Below are 12250 nucleotides of genomic sequence, written 5' to 3'. Positions count from 1 at the left end.
AACATTATATAGTGGCATTGTTTAAAGTGACTAGTGATACATTTATTACATCCAATTTTTAATTGTTAAAGTGGCTAGAGATTTGAGTCAGTATGTTGGCAGCAGTCACTCAATGTTAGTGAGGGCTGTTTAACAGTCTGATGGCCTTGAGATAGAAGCTGTTTTTCAGGCTCTCGGTCCCAGCTTAGATGCACCTGTATTGACCTCGCCTTCTGGATGATAGCGGGGTGAACAGGCAGTGGCTCGGGTGGTTGTTGTCCTTGATGATCTTTATGGCCTTCCTGTGACATCGGGTGGTGTAGGTGTCCTGGAGGGCAGGTAGTTTGCCCCCGGTGATGCGTTGTGCAGCATAGAAGTTATTGCGGAAATTGAACTTTTTTTTTTATTGAACCTCTATTTAACTAGGAAAATCAGTTAAGAACAAATTCTTATTTACAATGACGGCCTACCCTGGCAAACCCCAGGCGATGCTGGGCCAATTGGGCGCCGCCCTATGGGACTACCAATCATTGCCGGATGTGATGCAGCCTGGATTGTTGATGCTATGAAGAGTATAATAATGTCATGTATACAGCGTGTGTAATGATGCTACTGCTTGTTTAATAGCAGTGGTGTTGTGGAGGGTAAACACACATGCATTATTTTGCGTAAGGGTTTAGAGGAAACAAAATGGGAGCTTTACTTTATTTACCGCGAGCGGTGATCAGAGTTGACTAAAAAACATTTTTATCACTACATCACTGTAATAGTGAGTATGGATCACATTCCTACACTGCAATGTCCTCCTCCTCACCCAAGATTAAAAAGCCATTCTAAAAGCAATTTGTCATGGACTCCCCAGGAAGGGCAAATCTTCACAGCTCGTCTTGCTTGTTACATTTTCCAGCTTAGTCCCTTCCCGAAGAAAGACGACGGCCGGGCATGGACATCACGGTCTCGTTTGACAAAAGCAGGAAGAGGAGGACACACAATTCCCAACAAAGTGGTCAGACTGGCTTATGATGTACAAGTCCATCTGGGCCAAGTCTGGCTTGAAGCTCACCACCTTCACCTGGGCTTGGACAGAAACAATGATACACTGAATATAGCAGTATACAAAGCATGTTAACCAACAGCTCAACACCTGTGAAAAATGGATGTACTGGGTATTTGTATTTATTTTTACTGTGAAGGGAGTCGTACACAGCCTTCATTTCCCAGAACAAGAATAGACTGACAGGTTTCAGAAGGCAATTTTGGTAATTTTTGGTAATTTTGAGCCTATAATTGAACCCACAAATGCTGACGCTCCAGATACTGAACTAGTCTAAAAGGCCAGTTTTATTGCTTCTTTAAATCAGAACAGTTTTCAGCTGTGCTAACATAATTGCAAAAGGGTGTTTTCTAATGATCTATTATCCCTTTTCAAATGATAAACTTGGATTAGCTAATACAACGTGCCATTGGAACACAGGAGTGATGGTTTGCTGATAATGGGCCTCTGTACGCCTATGTAGATATTCCATTTTTTGTCATCTGATGTTTCCAGCTACAATAGTCATTTACAACATTCATGTCTAAAGGAAATTTCCCCAAACTTTTGAACGGTAGTGTATGTAAACTAATTTGTGAACTAAATTTGAGAGAAATGTTTTTTTGTGCTTATGGAACATATCTGGTTTCTTTTATTTCAGCTCATGAAACATGGGGACCAACACTTTCCATATTGCAATTATATTATTGTTTAGTGTAGATGGTATGTGAGAGATGTGTGGGTAAATACAGTTATAGTAACAGTCCACCAGGGGGCAGTGTTTAACTGTGCCATGGCATTCTTTTCATAGGCATGAACACCACCGAATCAATGAATTAGTTACAAGAAAGGAATTTAAATTTGATATAAAAAGACAGACTGTCTGAATGCTAGGTCATGGAACAATCTCTCTGACCAGTTTCAAAGTGTATTTTTTTGGTAACTAGGCTCAATACCTAAACAACAGTCCTCAGTAATCATCTCTGACTCTACACCTCAATCACAACACTCACCTTCATGGGGCAGGACTTCTTGTCTTACACTCCTCTGTGCAGCTGACTAAGTAGGCTGCCCTTAGGCCAGTGTTGGGGCCAGCTGCTTCATCAAGTGCTCTAGGCTTACCACGCAGTGGTAGTGGGTCAGGGCCTCTAGCTGGAAGAACTCACTGTAGGGGACATGTACCTGTTAAAATGGGGACACAGCTGTGAGCGTGAGATTGAATCCTTCCTGCGTCTCATTTCTCCCAAAGTGTGCACTTGTTCACATCACTTCATGGATTTAAAAGGACCGGACTGGTGAGATCAACACCAGGAAACGTGATTTCGAAAAGGTACATTTGATTCTGGAGGAGCGTGGTGGCGGCACACTGTCATTGTGCAACTCAGCATTTTTTTGAGAATGTCAAAGACCCCAGAAAGTAGTCGGCTTGGTTTCCAAATCGACCTGAGGAACCAAATTGGCATTAGCAATTAATTATTTGAATTGGCTAGGCTATAGTTACACCAACTTCAACTATGAAGTTAGCTGGTTAGCTATAAATCACAATTTATATATTTGTAAAAAAAAAAAAAAAAAAGCTAGATAGCAATAAATACATTAATCTGCATGAATAAATCAAAGTTAAATAAACTTGACGTTGTAGGCCGTCACTGTAAATGAGAATTTGTTCTTAACTGACGTGCCTAGTTAAATAAATACAACCATAGCCCACAAATCACCAGACCATTATTTAAAAGACATCGGAGTAGCAAACGTTAATGTTTACAAGGACAGTTAAAACAGTTATTACCCATGCAAGGACAATATAAATGTAGCCATTGTCGTCACACGTTAACTCTGTAGCAAACGTTAGACTAATTTGTAGCAATATTGCTGTAAGGAAATAACAGACCACAAAAAAAGTTGCGAGTGATTCAGTTTCGCCGCCATTGTGCTTCATTCTCACATCCCAGAATGCATTGGATACTGAAAAAAAGTTTAACCCCCGAGGTGCTGATCTCCTTGTTCAGCTGCATCACTAAAACTTAAATTGATGTGGAATTGGAAATTCATATGATCTTCGATGGTATTTGGAATCTTTAGACACATGTGTGAAAGAGAGAGAGAGAGAGAGAGAGGGGGGGGGGGGGGGGGGTACTTTGGTAAAAACGTTTGATGAGATTATCACAGGATTTGTATGTGTAAGGTAAAACCAACCCATACCCATAGACTAGTAACACTTTGTTTGGGTGTGGCCTCAAACCACATTACATAAACTCTTAGAAAAAAAAACGGTTCCAAAAGGATTCTTCAGCTGTCCCAATAGAAGAACCCTTTTCCTGTTCCACGTAGAATCTTTTTGGGGTTCCATGTAGAATCCTTTGTGGAAAGGGTTCTTCAAAGGGTTCTCCTATGGGGACAGCTGAATAACCCTTTCGGGTTCTAGATAGCACTTTTTCTAAGAGTGTAGTGCTGTGTGTGTGTTTAAGAGAGAAAGAGTCTGCCTGAATATTTGTGCATTGTATGGGGCATTAAAAACCCTCCCTGTCAATACTGCTGTCAATGAAGACATATGGTCTAATTGGGTGATAATCTAATCTTGTTTTATAATTATTGTAATTTAGAAGACAGCAGAAGTTACGGAGGTGTCTTTAGCTTTAAATGTTACACTGAACAAAAATATAAACGCAACATGCAACAATTTCCACTATTTCGCTGAGTTACAGTTCATAAAAGAAGATCAGTCAATTGAAATGAATAAATTAGGCCCTAATCTATGGATTTCATGTGATTGGGTAGGGGTGCAGCCATGGGTGGGCCTGAGAGGGCATAGGCCCACCCACAGCCAATCAGAATGAGTTTTTCCCCACAAAAGGGCTTTATTACAGACTGAAATACTCCTGTTTCATCAGCTGTCCGGGTGGCTGGTCTCAGATGATCCCGCAGGTGAAGAAGCTGGATGTGGAGGCCCTGGGCTGGTGTGGTTACCTGTGATCTGTGGTTGTGAGGCCGGCTGGATGTACTGGCAGATTCTCTAAAACGATGTTGGACACTGCTTATGGTAGAAAAATGAACATTCAATGCTCTGGCAACAGCTCTGGTAGACATTCCTGCAGTCAGAATGCCAATTGCATGCTCCCTCAAAACTTGAGACATCTATGGCATTGTGTTGTGTGACACAACTGCTCATTTTAGAGTGGCATTTTATTGTTCAAGGTGCACCTGTGTACTGATCATGATGTTTAATCAGCTTCTTGATATGCCACACCTGTCAGGTGGATGGATTATCTTGGCAAATGAGAAATGCTCACTAACAGGTACTGTATGTAAACAAATTTCTGCACAAAATTTGAGAGAAATGCGCTTTTTGTGCATAATGGAACATTTCTGAGATCTTTTTTTTTTCAGCTCATGAAACATGGGACCGAGACTTTACACGTTGCGTTTACATTTTTTGTTCAGTATAATAGACAGACTAACCGTGAGCAATTGATATGTTCAGTGGTGAAATCTCCCAACCCCCTTCTTCCGCAACCATGTGCAGATATGCCTACTCAAGCAGACCAGATACACACACACACACACACACAGATATGCCTACTCAAGCAGACCAGATACACACACACACACACACACAGATATGTGTACTCATGCAGACCAGATACACACACGCAGATATGCGTACTCATGCAGACCAGATACACACACACACACACACAGATATGTGTACTCATGCAGACCAGATACACACACACAGATATGCATACTCATGCAGACCAGATACACACACACAGATATGCCTACTCATGCAGACCAGATACACACACACAGATATGCGTACTCATGCAGACCAGATACACACACACAGATATGCGTACTCATGCAGACCAGATACACACACGCACACACACACAGATATGCGTACTCATGCAGACCAGATACACACACACAGATATGCATACTCATGCAGACCAGATACACACACACAGATATGCATACTCATGCAGACCAGATACACACACACACAGATATGCATACTCATGCAGACCAGATACACACACACACACACAGATATGTGTACTCATGCAGACCAGATACACACACACAGATATGCATACTCATGCAGACCAGATACACACACACAGATATGCGTACTCATGCAGACCAGATACACACACACAGATATGCCTACTCATGCAGACCAGATACACACACACAGATATGCGTACTCATGCAGACCAGATACACACACACACAGACATGCATACTCATGCAGACCAGATACACACACACACACACACAGATATGTGTACTCATGCAGACCAGATACACACACACAGATATGCGTACTCATGCAGACCAGATACACACACACAGATATGCCTACTCATGCAGACCAGATACACACACACAGACATGCGTACTCATGCAGACCAGATACACACACACAGATATGCCTACTCATGCAGACCAGATACACAGATATGCGTACTCATGCAGACCAGATACACACACACAGATATGTAGGTACAGACTTTCCTCAAAATCCTTCTGCCGTTCTATATGTATGTGAACCTTTCTTACTCTGAATGTAGTTCACTCATTGAGGTCCATGACATGTATGTCACCGTGCAGAATACCAAATGAAATATGTGCTGTAATGAGCTCTGGTCAATCGCTACCAGGTTGTGGAACTTGATGGATTGGCTGTTCGTCCCATTACTTGAGAGGAAACTGCTCAAAGCCCACTCTTACAGGTTCAAATTCAGTCATCGCAATTCAAGGTATTTTCTCAGTCTCTCTTTCATGTGTTTTCTTCTGTCTCTTCGCGGCCTCTTTCTCTGTCTTTCTCCGCTCCACCCCCATCTCTTGAACACACACTGTTTTTCATTGTTAGAGATGACAGTGATGATAAGAATGCAGAGAGACACAACTCCCCACCCTGAGACCTCCTTCAGATGGATAACTGAAATAGATTAACAGACGACGGGCGGCGTATGTTTGTTATTTATATTTATGTCTCTTGTCTCTTTTAGCCTCACTATTTCTCTATTTTAGCTTCATAAATGAGAGATTTACAAATGCTAGGTATGGGAACTTTAAGCCACAGGTAAGGTTGCAGAGCACCGATAAGACAAAAACATTTCCATAATCTGCAAACCTCTATGTATCTATTTGCATTAAAAAAATACATTTTATGTGGATGTCTTTCCATCTGTTTCTATGCTTACTATTGTCTTATCTACCCATCCCCCTCTCTCTACCTTGTCTCTATGTAGTCCCCCTCTCTCTACCTTGTCTCTATAAAGTCCCCTCTCTGCCTTGTCTCTATGTAGTCCCCTCTCTCTACCTTGTTTCTATGTATCCCCCTCTCTCTACCTTGTCTCTATGTAGTCCCCCTCTCTCTACCTTGTCTCTATGTATCCCCCTCTCTCTACCTTGTCTCTATGTAGTCCCCTCTCTCTACCTTGTCTCTATGTAGTCCCCTCTCTCTACCTTGTCTCTATGTAGCCCCCTCTCTCTACCTTGTCTCTATGTAGTCCCCTCTCTCTACTTTGTCTCTATGTAGCCACCTCTCTCTACCTTGTCTCTATGTAGTCCCCCTCTCTCTACCTTGTCTCTATGTAGTCCACCTCTCTACCTTGTCTCTATGTAGTCCCCCTCTCTCTACCTTGTCTCTATGTAGTCCCCCTCTCTCTACCTTGTCTCTATGTAGTCCCCTCTCTCTACCTTGTCTCTATGTAGCCCCCTCTCTCTACCTTGTCTATATGTAGTCCCCTCTCTCTACCTTGTCTCTATGTAGTCCCCTCTCTCTACCTTGTCTCTATGAAGCCACCTCTCTCTACCTTGTCTCTATGAAGCTCCTGTCTCTCTCCAACAGAGTCTTATGTCCTCCTGCGTATATGGAAGAGGTGGTTGACCTTTGACCTTTCCTCCCCGTCGACTAGCAGTGATGTCACACCGTCCTTGCTTTATTAACACTCCCCAGAGGACCAAAGAGGACAGCATGTAGACTGAATACTTTTTTAAAGCTATACTTGTGTGCTCAACACACAACACACTACATTGCTAGCATGGAAAGAGACTGAGCGATAAGGAAACCAGGTAGATCAAAGATATTTATCTTATTTCAGTGTTGTACTTTACTGACATCAGGATTGGTTTCCCCTCTTGCGGCATGACAAGGTTATGATGTATTTCTGGTTTGACAGGCAATACTGGGTCCACCCTTTTGCCTTATCAACCTACCGCAGACTGCTGGTGTAGACCGTCTCTTGATGATACCACACCTCATCAAAAGTACTCAGTCACTATTAACCTCTCTCACGATACCTCCCTACCTAGGTCATTACCAAGCCAACTCAACAAATGTAGGGGTATGTTGTCATTGTGAGTAACTATTACTTGTTACCATACTACCACTACGTTATTACATATTTATTCTGCCTTGTAATATAAAGTGTGCACTTCCACAGAAAGTAACATTCATTCAATCTGACATCAAAACAAGGTCTCAAACCCTGTTTAACAGTCACTCCTAAAGCAAGGTCTCAAACCCTGTTTAACAGTCACTCCTAAAACAAGGTCTCAAACCCTGTTTAACAGTCACTCCTAAAACAAGGTCTCAAACCCTGTTTTACAGTCACTCCTAAAACAAGGTCTCAAACCCTGTTTAACAGTCACTCCTAAAACAAGGTCTCAAACCCTGTTTAACAGTCACTCCTAAAACAAGGTCTCAAACCCTGTTTAACAGTCACTCCTAAAACAAGGTCTCAAACCCTGTTTAACAGTCACTCCTAAAACAAGGTCTCAAACCCTGTTTAACAGTCACTCCTAAAGCAAGGTCTCAAACCCTGTTTAACAGTCACTCCTAAAACAAGGTCTCAAACCCTGTTTAACAGTCACTCCTAAAACAAGGTCTCAAACCCTGTTTAACAGTCACTCCTAAAACAAGGGCTCAAACCCTGTTTAACAGTCACTCCTAAAACAAGGTCTCAAACCCTGTTTAACAGTCACTCCTAAAGCAAGGTCTCAAACCCTGTTTAACAGTCACTCCTAAAACAAGGTCTCAAACCCTGTTTAACAGTCACTCCTAAAACTAGGTCTCAAACCCTGTTTAACAGTCACTCCTAAAACAAGGTCTCAAACCCTGTTTAACAGTCACTCCTAAAGCAAGGTCTCAAACCCTGTTTAACAGTCACTCCTAAAGGGATTTAGGAAGTTATTTCGCCACCTCTCCTGAGTGTAACCAAATATGTTTTGTGAAGAGACCTGCAGCTGAACTGCTATAATTTCCTTTGTGTCTCCCTTAGTGGCTTACAAAGTGTATGTGGCTCTATTGTATTGGTTGGTGTTACTCAAAAGGGCTTGTGTGTGTGTGTGTGTGTGTGTGTGTGTGTGTGTGTGTGTGTGTGTGTGTGTGTGTGTGTGTGTGTGTGTGTGTGTGTGTGTGTGTGTGTGTGTGTGTGTGTTTGAAGTCTGAATTCATGCACAAGTACAGTTGCTAGTGTTCCACTGTTGCTAATTACAGCTTTAGCCTAACTTGTGTGTCTGTTGAATATTGTTAACACTGAATGAAAGTGATTTTGGGGGGTGGAGTGACGCGTTCCCTATAGAATCACAGCCAAATGAGCCAACATGCTACTGTCCTGTCACTGGAAAACCATTGTCTAAACACAATTCTGGGAACTAGTGTCACGGTCGTGTGTAGAAACGGACCAAGGCGCAGCGGATGTTGTGCTCCACATGATTTATTATAGTGAAACTTAGCACAAAACAATATCCCACAAACACAGGTGGGAAAAACAGCTACTTAAATATGATCCCCAATTAGAGACAACGATTACCAGCTGCCTCTAATTGGGAATCATACAAAAATAAACTAGAACACCACATAGAAATAAATAAACTAGATCACTCCCATTCATGTCCTGACCTACTTCACCATAGAGAAACAATGGCTCTCTATGGTCAGGGCGTGACAACCAGATACAGGTGATTGAGGGAGGGTTGGGAGAAAAGGGTGAGGGGAAAGAAATTCATCAGTGTCTCCTGACCCCTCCTGTCTCAGCCTCCAGTATTTATGCTGCAGTAGTTTATGTGTCGGGGGGCTAGGGTCAGTTTGTTATATCTGGAGTACTTCTCCTGTCCTATTCGGTGTCCTGTGTGAATCTATGTGTGCGTTCTCTAATTCTCTCCTTCTCTCTTTCTCTCTCTCGGAGGACCTGAGCCCTAGGACCATGCCTCAGGACTACCTGACATGATGACTCCTTGCTGTCCCCAGTCCACCTGGCCGTGCTGCTGCTCCAGTTTCATCTGTTCTGCCTTATTATTATTGGACCATGCTGGTCATTTATGAACATTTGAACATCTTGGCCATGTTCTGTTATAATCTCCACCCGGCACAGCCAGAAGAGGACTGGCCACCCCACATAGCCTGGTTCCTCTCTAGGTTTCTTCCTAGGTTTAGGCCTTTCTAGGGAGTTTTTCCTAGCCACCGTGCTTCTACACCTGCATTGCTTGCTGTTTGGGGTTTTAGGCTGGGTTTCTGTACAGCACTTTGAGATATCAGCTGATGTACGAAGGGCTATATAAATAAATTTGATTTGATTTGATCAAAATCTGTTTATTTTGCTCTCTCTGAAAGTGTAACACAATGTCTTCATTCTTACTGTACATGACGTAGTGTACATTATCTTACTGTACATGACCACAACCATGATTACCGAGCATTAGAATTCTACGAAAACATAGCAATCAAACACATATGAATATGAGCTGGGGAAATACGTTTCTCACATCCATTGAAGCATAAGCAAGGCTGGGAACACATTTACTCAATATGTGGGATAGAACAACCAGGGCAAATGGCAGATCCTTCTTGCATTGTACATGGACAGAGAGCCAAACACTTTCCCTCTCACCGTATCCTAACATCTCTGGCGCTGGCAGGCGGTGATGGCTCTTTTGGTGGTTATGCTATGCGTCTAAGCTGTTTATCGCCAGCCTCTGGTAACATAAACCACCCGTCTGTTTTAATACCAAACACATAAAAAATTCAATAAAAAGCCAAACTAATTTCCCAACAATCGAGTACTCTGGGCCTAAACGAAGGGATGGTTGAGTATTCCACTGTTGAGGAAATACACTCCAGATGGGAACAAATCGTCCCCTACTAATTGCCATTGTATTCATTGATGCCTGTTTTTCTGGCTTTTTATTCTGAGATGGCAAGGGGGCCTGGGAAGGGAACACCACCAGTTTGGGATGTGGCTGATGTTTAGAAAGAAGCTCAAAGTAGAATGTGAGGAAGAGGTAAATTGGGATAACACTAGAAACCGTTTGGGATTAGACTACTGCATGGCTACTGATCTTTACAGATTGGGATTAGACTACTGCATGGTTACTGATCCTTATAGTTTGGGATTAGACTACTGCATGCATACTGATCCTTACAGTTTGGGATTAGACTACTGCATGGCTACTGATCCTTACAGTCAGTTTGGGATTAGACTACTGCATGGCTACTGATCCTTACAGTCAGTTTGGGATTAGACTACTGCATGGCTACTGATCCTTACAGTTTGGGATTAGACTACTGCATGGCTACTGATCCTTACAGTCAGTTTGGGATTAGACTACTGCATGGCTACTGATCCTTACAGTCAGTTTGGGATTAGACTACTGCATGGCTACTGATCCTTACAGTTTGAGATTAGACTACTGCATGGTTACTGATACTTACAGTCAGTTTGGGATTAGACTACTGCATGGCTACTGATCCTTACAGTTTGGGATTAGACTACTGCATGGCTTCTTATCCATAAACACATCCATATGTTCCCAATGCCCCACAACTCTATTGGGTTTATTTATGCAGGTCCCTTTCTTGTCTCTTGTCATCATTGCATCTGAAAGCCCAAAATGCTGGCGTCCCAGACCCAACATTTTATCAGAGTTAATTAGGTGTGTGGTATAGGCTGGGCTGAGACTGGGGAGTGCCTGCCCTGCTTTGAAACTCACTCTACTCTTGTTGTTCATGGTGGTTTGTATGAGCAGTTTTGGGATGGAGAGAGTAGGGAGGAAGAGGAGCTAGCTACCATGGCAGGCACTATGTGACGTTCCATAGGGTAATTTAAAATCGATCTACAACTCTAAATGACAGACCACCACTCAACAGCAATCAACCTGAATGTGGCCCAACCACACAGTAAGAAATAACCAGTCACATAATGAAAGCAGACATGTTCTGCTGGGAAATCGTTTCTCTCTTCCTCCTCTCCCCACTCTCTCTCTCTCTCTCTCTCATGTATTCTTAAAGAATATATATCTATATATATATATATATATATATATATATATATCTTATTCTACACTTTCTATTCGGTATTTAGAGTCTTGAAGGGGAAAGTAGCACAAACATTTTCACTAAGTAATGTGGGAACCTTTATGTAAAACAGCAGCAGCAGCAGGGGATAAATTAGTTTGATACACAAACAGACTTGTTTCTGTCTACACGCTTAGAAATCAAAGAGTGCTATGTGGCACCACTTGTCCCTGTAGGAAAACCCTTGAAGTCTTTTCGGGTCAGATAGAACCCGAGGTTCCAAATAGAAACTTTTCAGAGGATTTCCCTACATGGACAAGCGGTGTCAGACAGCACTCTGTTTTTTTAAATGTGTTATTTTCTGAGAGTGTAATGTGTGTGTGATACTCACCCATCTCCCACGTCAGTCTCTCAAAATCTTCCTGTCAAAAGTTGTGCTGCGGGATAGATTTTCTATTGTCCTCTTCTTTAACTACAAGTATCAGAACATATTAACTGTTGGAATCACTTTACTGGGATATTAATATCCTACATTCACATGTTTATGTTACTGTAACATATGTTTAGCATAAAGCGATTTGTCACTATGGAATTTCTTATAATTGATTTGAGAAGTTTAATTGTTTGAATTAGAAGAGTTTTGGAATCTAAAACCTCTCTTGGTGTGGTTTAGTTTGTTATATACTATTCTATTACTTTTTAAGGTTTTTAAAAGGCTAAAGGTAAGGTGTGAATTTCTTCATCCACACTGTAATCTCACTATAAACTCCTCCGTAATAGAATCTCATGTTGAAGTTGGTAAACTCCATTTTAAACATTGTAAAATAATAATTAATAGCCTATAGGTGTTTGATTACTAAATAAAATACAAAATGGATCACAAAAGGGACCTCTCAAATGAATAAAATATCAATACATTACTGAAATGAAAC

At 41.8% G+C, this 12250-nt stretch overlaps 1 long non-coding RNA gene across 4 annotated transcripts; it reads right to left on the bottom strand.

The window, feature by feature from the left end:
• Positions 1-40: 40 nt before the first annotated feature.
• On the bottom strand, positions 41-2991 carry LOC110492666 (uncharacterized). Of its 4 annotated transcripts, none has more exons than XR_016487529.1 (3): positions 2904-2991; positions 2026-2194; positions 41-1051 (listed from the first exon to the last, which is right to left on the bottom strand). It is a non-coding gene; the product is annotated as an uncharacterized LOC110492666 (long non-coding RNA). The 4 variants fall into 4 exon arrangements; XR_016487528.1 differs by having other exon boundaries at positions 2802-2979; XR_002469054.3 differs by having other exon boundaries at positions 2026-2455; positions 2802-2972.
• Positions 2992-12250: the final 9259 nt, after the last annotated feature.

The sequence above is a fragment of the Oncorhynchus mykiss genome, chromosome 16, assembly GCF_057628025.1.
Source record: "Oncorhynchus mykiss isolate SJ-2025 chromosome 16, ASM5762802v1, whole genome shotgun sequence".
Taxonomy (NCBI): domain Eukaryota; kingdom Metazoa; phylum Chordata; class Actinopteri; order Salmoniformes; family Salmonidae; genus Oncorhynchus; species Oncorhynchus mykiss.
This window is presented reverse-complemented; position numbering and strand designations above follow the sequence as displayed.